At 42.7% G+C, this 12338-nt stretch overlaps 1 pseudogene; it reads left to right on the forward strand.

Moving 5' to 3' along the window:
- LOC103595056 overlaps window positions 1–11955 on the forward strand; it is a 31562-nt pseudogene extending 19607 nt beyond the window's left edge.
- The last annotated feature ends 383 nt before the right edge of the window (window positions 11956–12338 follow it).

Consider the following 12338-nt stretch of genomic DNA (forward strand, 5'->3'; position numbering starts at 1 on the left):
CTCACTCGGTAGAGTGCGGTGCTGATAACACCAAGGCCGCGGGTTCGGATCCCATATAGGGATGGCCGGTTTGCTCACTGGCTGAGCATGGTGCTGACAACACCAAGCCAAGGGTTGAGATCCCCTTACCGGTCATCTTTTAAAGAAATAAATAAATAAATAAAAATAAATGTATATTAACGTGTATGGTAATAACAGCCACCACTTACACAGACCTTACTATAAGACAAGCATAGCGAATGGAGGGCAGTTTCCACATGTTACTTCAACAACAACAATTTCCAATATTTACTTAGCCACCAGAGGTGAGGAAGTGCATACTCTCTGATATCCTTCTCTGTCCCTTCTGTGTCACCTTGGCCCTGCAAGGGATAAGAGGTGTCAAAGAGCAAAATTACAACAAATTTAGTTGAGGTCTCGACTGGCCTTATTATGATTCTAGAATTGGGCAACAAGTTACTCCATAAAACAGAATATATGTTCCAATGAGCCAAGCAGAAGAGGTTGGTTTTATAGCCATAACAATACTAAAGAAAGCAAAAACAAAGAACAAAAAGTGGATTGGTTATTTCCAAGTTACTTTCCTTGTAAGGTGGGGGACAGGAAGACAGAACAATAGAAAAATAACATCAGGTTACTTCAGGCTCTCTTTTTTGTGTAAGGACTAAAGCACAGAGAACTTCATGATCATACCTATTGAAGATTTAAACTGACCTCTTTAGGAAATTGGCTGTTATCTTTCTCCTGACTTCTCGGCAGGTCAGACCACAGCCCAAGTGACATGGAACTTAGCAGGGGTGACTCTGTTTTGATTTTTAATCCAGTCTTTTGGGACCTAGTGCAGGAACTTAGTCCAGAACAATGGTTTACTATAATTTTTATTTAACAGAGGCCACATGTCATAGTTTGTTAGGTATATAAGGCCCATATAGTACACTCAGAATATGTACGTCAAAGACCAAGAATTAGTAAAAGTGTCTGAGGCTGTGAACCAGGTGTGCTGTGGAACAAGCAACATTTAAGTGTGATGTAGGCTGTGTGGAGAGAGATTGGATAAGGGGCATAAAGAATAATTATGACTTGTAATAATGAACATGCTAATAATATTGATTTGATCAACACATGTTGTACACAGGTGATGGTAGTCAACATTGTACCCCCCAAATTATGTATAATCAATCATGCTTCAATTAAAAAAAAAAAGTATGACACAGACCACATGTCTGCATTCTGTCCTTCAGTGTGTTCTTTCAAAGGAGGAGGGCCTGTGGACCAGTGGTCTGATGGATCTCGGACCTGACTGGTACCATCTTGGACATGGCTGGAGCCATTTTACACACACCGAGCACAAAATGGCCATCAGCTTTTCCCTTATGAGAAACCTCATGGTTTCTGAGAAACAGAAACGCCAACCTTCCTCCTGACCGCATCAGCCAGCCTTATCTTCCACACCAGCACCAAACCCCTCCCTGATTACATCAGCCTTCCCTACAGCCTATATACGCTGTCCCACCCCGATGCCTGGTGCTGCTCTCCATTTTGAGTGCAGCCCAGCAGATTCCTTTTCTTTAATAAAGCTTGATTGGTACCCGGCGTTTTGGCTCACTTTCTTTCATGGTCCAAAGAAACTTGTGCTTCCTAAGCAAAAAAGGGGGAGAAAGGCACTCAGAGGAAATGACATTCTGCTGTCATGCAGGTGGGTTCAGAATAAAACTTCCTGAATTTTTTGGGAGAAAAACCTCCTTCATTAACTTCAAGCCCAGGCTAACTTGAATGAATGTTTTCCTGACATAAGAGAACTTAGTGTTTAAAAACAAGGGCAAATTGGGAGCTTAGTTTTTTGTTTTGCTTTTTCTTGAAATGAGATAACATGAAGGTACGTGTTTGCTGTCATGATGGTGAATGAAAGGGAAGTAGCAAAATTGTTAGGAAAACAAGGCCAAAGAGAACATTTTACACTGGGAAAAATATTTGCAATATTTTTAACAGTGAAAAAGTTAACGTCCAGAGTGATTATAGACTAATCACGAATCAATAAGAAAAAGACAAAAAACCCAAAGGAAAAATTGGCCATGACATGAATAGGCAATGCACATCATAGGTAATGCAAATGGCTAATAAGCACATACTGTTACTGGGCTCAGGGCTGGCTGCCAGCCCCCTTTCAAAAACAAGCCACTTGAAAGTCAAATGTTGGTGATAATGGAAGTCAGCTTTTATTCAGGAAAACCGGTGACCTTAGGAGAGATGTTGGGCTAACCCATCTCTCCAAAGCAAATGAAGAGTTTCTGTCTCTGCTATTTTTCTGCCATGTGAGACCCCTGGACTATTGCCACCACCAAGACCCTCACCAGATGTATTCCCTGGACTTTGTACTTCCTAGCCTGAAATAAATTTCGTAAGCAATAGAAACAGACTAATACAAGAAATTGCAACAGAAATAGACTAATACAGGAAATTGGTACCAGAGAAGTGGGGTGTTCCTTATAATAAATACTTGAAAACATGGAAGTGGCTTTGGAACTGGGTGTTGAGAAGAGGCTGGAAGAATTTGGGAAAGCAGGCTAGAAAAAGTGTAGCTGCTGGTAGGAGTTTAGAAGACAAGAAAACCAGGGAAAGTTTTGAATGTTTTAGAAACTGGTTAAATGGTGGTGACCAGAATGCTTAAGGAAATATGGACCATAAAGACCACTCTAAGGAGGTCTCAGATGTAAATGAAAAGGAACTTACTGGAAACTGGGGCAAAGATCACCCTTGCTATGAACTGGCAAGGAACTTGGCTGCATTCTGTTCATGCCCAAAAGTTTTTTGGAATGTGGAACTTGAAGGTGCTGACTCAGGGTATTTGGCAGAAGAAATTTCTAAGCAGCAAGGCATTAAGGAAGCTGCATGGCTACTTGCAACAGCCTATGTTGATTTATGGCAGAAAATGCATGAGGGAAAGCCAGATTTATAATTGAAAAGAAAGCAGAAGACAAAAAATTGGAAAACTTTCAGCCTGGCCATAAAAGCAAGGGTATAGCCCAGCGTCTGTTTGCTGAGTTGAGTATAGAGGAAAGGGATTATGAAGAGAAAGGAAAAAAGACCTTGAAGCCTGTGAAGGTTAATTCCAGGTGTTGACTTGATTAGATTAAGGAATGCCAAGAAATCTGGTAAAGCTATCTTCTTAGGTGCGTTCATGAGGGTGTTTCCAGCAGAGATTAGCATGAGAACCTGAGTGGACTGGGTGGGAAAGACCCGCCCTCAATGTGGGTGGGAACCATCCAATCCACTGGGGGCCCAGAGAGAACAAAAGACAGAGAAAAAGGTGAAGTTCTCTCTATATCTGCTGGAGCTGGCCATGGACATCAGAGCTCGAAACTCTTCAGCTTTTGGGTTCCAGGACTTACACCAAGGAAACCATTGGCTTCCCTGATTTTGAGGCCTTCAGGCTTGGACTGAGTCACGCTCCCAGCATCCAGTTTGCAGACAGCCTATCATGGGACTTCTCTTCACAATCATGTGACCTAAATCCCCTAATAAATCCCCTCTCATACATTTATAACACATCCTATTGATTTGTCTCCCTGGAGAACCCTGAAAGGCACTTCAGGGATCTTGGAGGCTGAGTCTTCCATTACGGGCCCAAAGGCCTAGGGAGACAGAATGATCTTGAGGCACTCTCCACGGGCTTGTTACTCAGGGCCACCTTGGGAAGCTGCTTCCAGCACTAGCACCCCACCTGCTTTGGCTGTTCCAGCTGTGGCTAAATGGGCCCCAGGTGTGGCTGGACCCACAGCTTTTGAAAATACCAACCTGAAGCCTTGGCAGCATCCATGTGGTAAGTCTGCAGGCTCGTAGAATGCCAGAGAGTGGAGAATTGGGAGCCTCCACCCCAATTTCAAAAGATGCATGGTAAAGCTTGGGGGCCCAGGAAAAGATCTGTCAGAGAAGCATATTCACCGCATGGTCTTCACTACAGCAATGCCAAGAGGAAGTGTAGGGTCAGAGTTGCAGCAGAAAAACCCCACCAAGGCCACACGTAGTGGAGCCATGACAGCAGGACCACCATGGAGACACTAGACCTGTGGAACTACAAGCATGCAACACCAGCCTGTGAGAACTAAAGCGTCACTTCAGACCAGGAAAGCCATAGGAATGGAGCTGCCTGAGGGATTGGGGACCCAACCCCCACACCAGCGTGCAAAGGACATCAAACATGGAGTCAAGGTACATGATTCACCAGCTGTAAGATTTGATGCCTGCCCTGCTGGGTTTCAGACTTGTTTATAACCTGTTACCCCTTTCTTTTGGCCTATTTCTCCCTTTTTGAATGGGAGTATGTATCCTATGCTTGTCCCACCATTGTATCTTGGAAGTAGATAACTTGTTTTGATTTCACAGATGATACTTTGAACTTTAGACTTTTGAGTTGAAACAAGTTAAGAATTTGGAGATGAAAGGAATGTGTTTGTATATGAAAAGGACATGAGTTTAGGGGGTCAGGGGCAGAATGCTGTAGGTTGGATGACCCCCCACCTCATTGAGGCTTAACCCTCACTGTAACTGTGGAGAGTGGGAAATCCTATTACGGTAACTAAAAGGTGGAGCCTTGAAGAGGTGATTAGATTGCAGGACCGTGCTATAGTTAATGGATTAATAATGGTGGTCAGGGGCCTGGTTCTGATGGCTTTAAAAGAAGAGCACGTGAGAAATCAGTCTTTCTCTGCTCTGCCATTTTCGGCCATGTGATACCCCTGGGTCACTGTTGCCACCACCAAGACCCTCACCAGATGTGTCCCCTGGACTTTGGACTTCCCAGCCCCAAACTGTAAGCGATAAACTTCATTTTCTTATAAATCACCCATTTCTGTGTATTTTGTTAGAAGCAACAGAAATGGACTAAAACAATACACTACTTCTCTTTCTGCATGTCACTCCATGGAAAAAAGATGTTAACAACTGTTAACAGTAGTTCCTTCTGGAGACCAGAAGGAGACGCAGGAAGGTGGCTTTTGTTTCCTTCCCTTCCTGCAACTCACCTGAAAGGTGACCTCGTGTTCCTCACTGCAAGGGGAACCAACTTTCGCCATGTGAATTAGGAAATGCATCTTTGAAAGTTTTTACCTTTGTAATTCAAGTAAAATTAAATATTACTAGTATAAATATAAATTAAATAAAATATCCAGGACTGATGTTAATTTTTTTAAAATAAGAAAATAGGAATATTTAGAAAAGTATGGAAGGCAACCCAAAGTGTGAATATTGGTCTTACTTGCCATAATAACACATATCTGTATCTGTTATAGACAGAAAATGTAACACAAGAGTTAGAAATTTTCTAGTCCAAAGTGTTCATTGTACAGATAAGAGAATTGAGCCCCAAAAGGTAGAGTGACCAGACCATGCCACAAAAGCATAGTCAGCCACATCAAGACCACTGTCCTGCTCTTGAGACCACCAGGCCAGCACTTATTCCAATGTAGTAGAAGTTGTCTTTCCTAAAAAGCAGCATCTTCTTGAGCCAGCCCGTGGCTCACTCGGTAGAGTGTGGTGCTGATAACACCAAGGCCATGGGTTCAGATCCCATATAGGGTTGGCTGGTTAGCTCACTTGGGAGAGCGTGGTGCTGACAACACCAAGTCAAGGGTTAAGATCCCCTTACCGGTCATCTTTTAAAGAAAACAAACAAACAAACAAACAAAAAAGCAGCATCTTCTATCCAAATACTAACCATCCTGACCTTGTTGAACTTCTGTGATCAGAAAAGACTCGTTGCATTAAAGGAGCACTGCTGCATTTTGAGATGAGATCCTCGAGGAGACCATTAAACTCCAAAGGCATGGATAGTGGGACTGGAAGGAAATTTTACATTCTCACCAGCGGTGTGTGAGGGTTCCAATAACTCCACATACCTGACAACACTGGTCATTATCCATCCTTTTTACTATAGCCATCTTCCTGAAGTGTGTGGATTTGATTTACATTTCTCTAGTATCTTTTAATGTGCCATTTGTATATCTTCTTTGGAGAAATGTCTACTCAAAATTTTTAAACTGGGCTGTCTTTTTATTATTGGTATTGGGTTATAAGTATTCTTTTGTTTTTGTTTTTTGGCAACTGGCCAGTGCAGACTTTCAAACCCTTGACCTTAGTGTTATCAAAGCATTCTTTATATTTCTGGATACAACTCAGATATGTGATTTACAAATATTTTCGCTCACTATGTGCGTTGTATAGATTCTTTTTGTAGCTGGAAATGACTTGGCACCTCACTTTCCTTTGCAAATGGGTTTGGCAGTTAGCCACAGTTTAATACTTGAGAAACTGTTCCTGTCTCTCACCTTGAATTGCTGGCAGAGTTATGGATAGTTTTCAATTACTGATGAAAAAAATCCTGAGTTCTCAAATTTGAGAAAGGAAAGGGGCATGTATAAGTATGTCCCTGCATAGTTGATAGGATGCATTATTTCTTTTGTTCTTATTCTTAAAGGAAATAAAGGTCTCATAAAAGCCAAACTAACCAGGGTAGTTCTAGTAGTGGACCCATTTGGGGACCGGGAGTAAAATCTTTTATGCCCAAACCACAAATTTGGCTTTTCTATTCTATGTCTTATCCTCATATTCAGAACAAGCTAATGTTGGATAGTGTTTCCAGTTGTCTGGTGGTCCTAACTGCTGCATAGCAGTCCCTATCAGTAAGAGTTCTCAATTGCAAATGACAAAAATCCTGTTTGGCTCCTTTAAGGAGATGGAGATTTTATGGAAAGACACGGACTTCTTTGGAGAGGTAGTGAAGCAAGTTGGCTCCAAGGCTGGGCAGGAAGAACCACAGCCAAAATTGTACCTTACCACTGGTCCTTTGAGGACAACAAGGCAGCTGTGGATGAGCATAGACCCTAAAATGCACCCCAGACAAAGTGCTGCTGATTTTACTGCCCCAGGAAACCGGAAGTCCTTTCTCCAGCGCTAGAGGCATGAGACTCTACCATTCCTAACCCTTTGCATCTTGGCAATGAACTTCACCTCCAGGGAAAATAGATCCAACTGGCTCGACCCAAGTCTCTTGCTGTGGTAGACCCTTCTAGACCCCACCCATATCGAGTCCTCCCTTTCTGCCAGGGACATTAGAAGATTATGTTTTCTTGCCCCTTGCAGTTAAGACAGCGCTGTGGGCTATGAGTCAAAGTGACAAGTCTTACTTCTGGGCTGAAGCTTTTTATTGTCAGCGTCAACCTCTTCCAGCAATCTGCGCCCCTACGGTGTTGACAATGAGGGCCAGGTATTCCTACTGTGGAAGCTGCGAGATGGTTCCACCTCTGTCAGTCTGGGTCCCAAGATGACTGGAGTGGAGCCCTGGGACAACCAGAGATAGATATATAACATGAGCAAGGAATAGACTGGTGCTAGTGAGCCAAAGATTTTGGAGTTGCTTGTTCCTGTAGAACAGTATAGCCTAGAATCTATACTAACAACATAAAGAAATACAAACAAAAGCAATGGGCAGAGGAAGGGCAAAAGGAAGGAATTTTATCATTTTCCCCCTTGTCTCTAAAATAGTGAATTATCTTCCTTTGTTTATAATATTTGTATTCTATTTGAACCATATTTCCCCTATTGTTTAATCTCGATTCTGTATTTAAACTGATTCAATTTTCACCTCTAGTCCCTAACCTTGACTTCTCCATTGCTGAGTTCTTCATTTTGAATCTTTCTTGTTTGGCTAGATCTCATCCGTGAGTGGCCTTTTCAAGCAGTCTGCCTGTTGCTTTTGTTTTTGAGTATAAAATTCTTAGGTCAGTCTTTCCCTTGGGGTTATGTAGACATTGCTGTATCGTCTTTTTCATTGAATTCAGCATGGAGAAATCTTGGGCAAGTCTGATTTTTGACCCCTTAAAGAAACTTGCTTTGTTTTTTTTTCCTTTTTGTCTTTTTCTGTGACCGGCAACGGATCGCAACCCTCAGTGTCGCGCCCGTCCCGGACATCGCGCCTGTACCGGACTGGGACCGGCAACGGGATCGCAACCCTCGGTGCTATGCCCGCACCTCGCTCAGCCAGTGAGCGGCCGGTCTGTATGTGGGATCCGAACCCTCGGCAGGAGGGCCGCCGTGCTCCCAAGCGGCGCACTGTAGCAGTGCACCACCGGGCCGGCCCTTGCTTTGTTTTTTTAAAAACAGCTTTATTAAGACAATTTACATATCATAAACTCACCTGTTTAAAGTATCTGGGGCTGGCTGGTTCACTCAGTTGGTTAGAGCCTGGTGCTGATAACACCAAGGTCAAGGGTGTGGATCCCTTTATTGGCCAGCCACCAAAAAAAAAAAGTTTAAAATTTAGTGTATATGAGTACACGTACAGAGCTTTGCAGCCATCACCACAATAATTTAGAATATTTTCATTGTAGGATGCACCTGCAACTACTGTGGCACACGACCTGCTGTGCCCTCTGTCCCAGCTGGGAGGCCCCCAGCTCTGTGAGTTCTGAACAAACTTCTTCATCTGGAAGGTTCAGCCTGTGATGGGCGGCCTGTGGGGACATAGACCCCAGGTGGGCACAGCTGCAGAGCAGATCTGACAGCCCAAATAAAAGTTCTGCCATAGGGGAAAGGAAAAAAAAGGTATTTTCATTGCCCCAAAGAGAAACCTCCTACCCACTAGCAGTTACTTCCCATACTCTCTTCCCCCAGACCCTAGCTGAACATTTCATATAAATTAAATCATACATTTGCTTTTCGGTGACTTTTTCTTTCACTTAGCATAATGTTTTCAAGGTTCATTCATGTTGTATTACGCATCAGTACTTCATCCCTTTTTATAGTCAAATAGTATTCCACTGTATGGACAGAGATATCATTCCATGCATCAGTTGATTGATATTGGGTTGTTTCTACTTTTAGGCGATTAAGAACAATACTGCTGTAAACGTTCATGTACAAGTTTTTGTATGGACATATGTTTTCAATTCTTTTGGTATACCCTAGAAGTGGAACTGCTGAATCTATATGTGACTCCATATATTTCTTTTTTTTTTTTGTCTTTTTCCGTGTCTGGCAACGGATCGCAACCCTCAGTGTTGCCCCCGTACCGGACCGGGGACCGGCAACGGGATTGCAACCCTCGGTGTTGCTCCCACGCCTCGCTCAGCCAGTGAGCGGGAACCGGTCTGTATGTGGGATCCGAACCCTCGGGCGGGAGCGCCGCCGCGCTTCCCAAGCGGCGCACTATCCAGTGCGCCACCGGGCCGGCCCCATATATTTCATCTTTTGATAAATTGCCAGACTTTTTCAGAGTAGCTGCACCATCTTACATTCCCACCTGCAACTATGAGGGTTCCAATTTCTCCACATTGAGGACATCTGTATTTGTTGTCATCATCTTTTTAAAAAAAATTTTATGGTAACTGTTCTGTATCACCTTTTGCTTGTATGAGCCACTTTGATATGCAGTTTAAGTAACTTCTCTCCTCTGTACTAAAAGAGGGTTTTTTTTTTTTTTTTTTTCTTTTTAAGGAAAGAACTAATATCTCTTGTTAAAATTCAATAATTTCCTCAGTTTCAGTTTTTTCGGTGTCATCTCTCTAAATCTAAGCAAAATAAAATTTAATGCTGTGTATATAAAAAATAGCTTATATAGTAAAATCTATTCTATAAAATGAGTTCTGCCTATCATCTCAATTATCTGCCTCATTGCAAAGTAATATCTAGAATTCTGATCACCCAAAGTTAAAAAGGATTTTTTTTTTTCCTAAGTGGTAGTGAGGGAGGACAGAATAGGGACACACCCCAGAGAGGCTGGATCAGCAGTAGCCACCTCCTTGTTTTGCAGTTAATGAACCCATAATGAACTGATGACCACTTAACCACCCTACCCATCAGCATGCTACACCTGGAACTTTGTGGTTTACAAAAACCTCAGTGCACTAAGAGGAACAAAAGTGCAGACAACCCCTACACAACTTTCCACCCCTGACACTAGACCAGAAAGGACAAAGTTAAGGGAAAAGTGAGCCTACTGCACATCATCAAAAACTTCAGAAGGGGGCCGGCCCGTGGCTCACTCGGGAGAGTGCGGTGCTGATAATACCAAGGCCCCGGGTTCGGATCCCACATAGGGATGGCCGGTGCGCTCACTGGCTGAGCGTGGTGCTGACAACACCAAGTCAAGGGTTGAGATCCCCTTACCGGTCATCTTTAAAAAAAAAAAAAAAAAACTTCAGAAACTCAGGGATGCATGACAGGAAGCAGATGTAACCTTGCACCAGCCTGTTAGGTCTTAATGACCCTCAATCCTCCCCCATGGCTGAATATTCCTCCTCTTAGGATAGAGAAACACCCTGTCCCAGAACAGCATATAAACCCTCCCCCTAAGAATCCAGGGGCACTCTCACTTGTGGGGATGCCTGTGCATACTTCTGCATGTACTTTTGCTTTGTAATAAAGCCCTGTGTTTCGACTCCCTCTTCCTTTCCTTTTGTTGTATGGGTGCTGGCAGTGATGTGGGCTCCTCTCAGTCCCATGAAAGATTTTTCTTCATGGTTTGACCAAGAATCTGGAACAGCTGTCTGGTAACAGCATAACTTTGGGTGATGTACATGTATCTACTTTGTAACTCTCTGAGTGGATTAATTTTTTAAAATAATGAGAATGTATAATTTCTGTATAATCGTAATGACTAAAAAAACACCATCTTCCATTTTTCAAATAAACTTTAAACATATTTCAAAGTGATTTCATCCTCACTATCACTGCAATGTTACACTTTACTAATTTCTGACCTAGAGATTTTTCATCTCTGACCAAACTAGCTAAATATTCATCACTGTCTAAACACTGGCTCCTTGGCACTATCTTAAAGGTTTTGCACAGAATATCCTTTTAATCATCTCATCAACACATCAGAAATAGTAACTATTATTATTCAAGTTTAGCAGACGTGGCAATTGAGGCTTAGAGATGTTAATTAGCTTACCCAAGGGCACTAGAATAAGTGCAAGAAAAACCAGTTCTGCTTGGTGGCTTCGTGCCCTCCTTTGCCTTCTCCAAGCCTCCTAATATATGTCTCTATGGTCAAGTCAAGATGACACGTAGCATGGCATGCAAGGCCCCAAGACTTGGTCTCTATGTATTTTTGTCTTCTAAATTCCTCCTCCTTTCCTTTGAACCCTGCCCTTCAGTGTTGCTATTTCTTGCTCTTCCTTTTTCTGTGAAATAATATTAAGTCTCGACTATCTGGTAGACTTCTATTTATCCTTTAAAATTGATGGGATTTCTCCCCTACGTATTCTATCTCTAATCTACCAGTTTTTTAATCTGCCCACATTCATTTGGTTGAAAGTGTCTCTCCCGCCAGACTACACATTCCTGGAAGGCAGAGACTGTCTAATGCATCTTTCTACCCTCATAGCATCCTGCAGCTGGAAGAGCAGCTATAAGGATGGAGAGAACTGATGCTGATGACTGATAAAAGTCTTCCAATGGGAAAGAGCCTGGTTTCTACCTGCTGACGTGGGTGTGGTCTCTGTGGTGTTTCTGATTATTACTATCCAGATCCATCTGTTTTGTCAGGTGTTTCCTGTTTTGTTATGTTTTTGTGGTTGGTTGACTACCTTGTTCCCATTCTAGTGCCTAGAATTTTTGTCTCCAATAAATGGACCACTGAAAAACAACAAAGATTCCAGGAAATTTGCAGCCATCTAGTAAAAAGTCACTGCAGAGAGTGGGTTGGTGAAAACACTTCTTCACAGTAAAAGAAGAAAAGCCTAAAATGTACTTCATGATTATGATCGTGTCTCATTGTGTTTGCTTGGGTGGGACAGCAAGTCCACAGTCTGCTTCTCCCCTACCACCTACCTGATAGTGACTTTTTTACTGTTGCTTCTTGGACTAAACCAATATGGAATCATTTCAAAGTATACTGGAATGTCCAAAAGGGAGATAAGCAAGCTTCTCAAACAAAACAAAAAAAAAAATGATTAATGCATTTGCTTTATTCAGTGTCATTAATGGAGTACACATTGTCCTTGGGAACAGTTTCTTTTTTTTTTTTAAAAGATGACCAGTAAGGGGATCTTAACCCTTGACTTGGTGTTGTCAGCACCATGCTCTCCCAAGTGAGCGAACCGGCCATCCCTATATGGGATCCGAACCCATGGCCTTGGTGTTATCAGCACCGCACTCTCCCGAGTGAGCCACGGGCCGGCCCCATTGGGAACAGTTTCTACCATGCTATCTTGATAGTAAAATGTTAACAGAAGTAGCTCTTTGCTCTCCCTTACTCTGCCCTTAGTTAACAGAAATACCGACTTGCCAGGTAGGGCTTTGTCATCATGTCTTTGTGTCAAGTGCAGCTGTGTGCATTC

The sequence above is a fragment of the Galeopterus variegatus genome, unplaced genomic scaffold (genome assembly GCF_000696425.1).
Source record: "Galeopterus variegatus unplaced genomic scaffold, G_variegatus-3.0.2 Scaffold1669, whole genome shotgun sequence".
NCBI classification, from domain to species: Eukaryota; Metazoa; Chordata; class Mammalia; order Dermoptera; family Cynocephalidae; genus Galeopterus; species Galeopterus variegatus.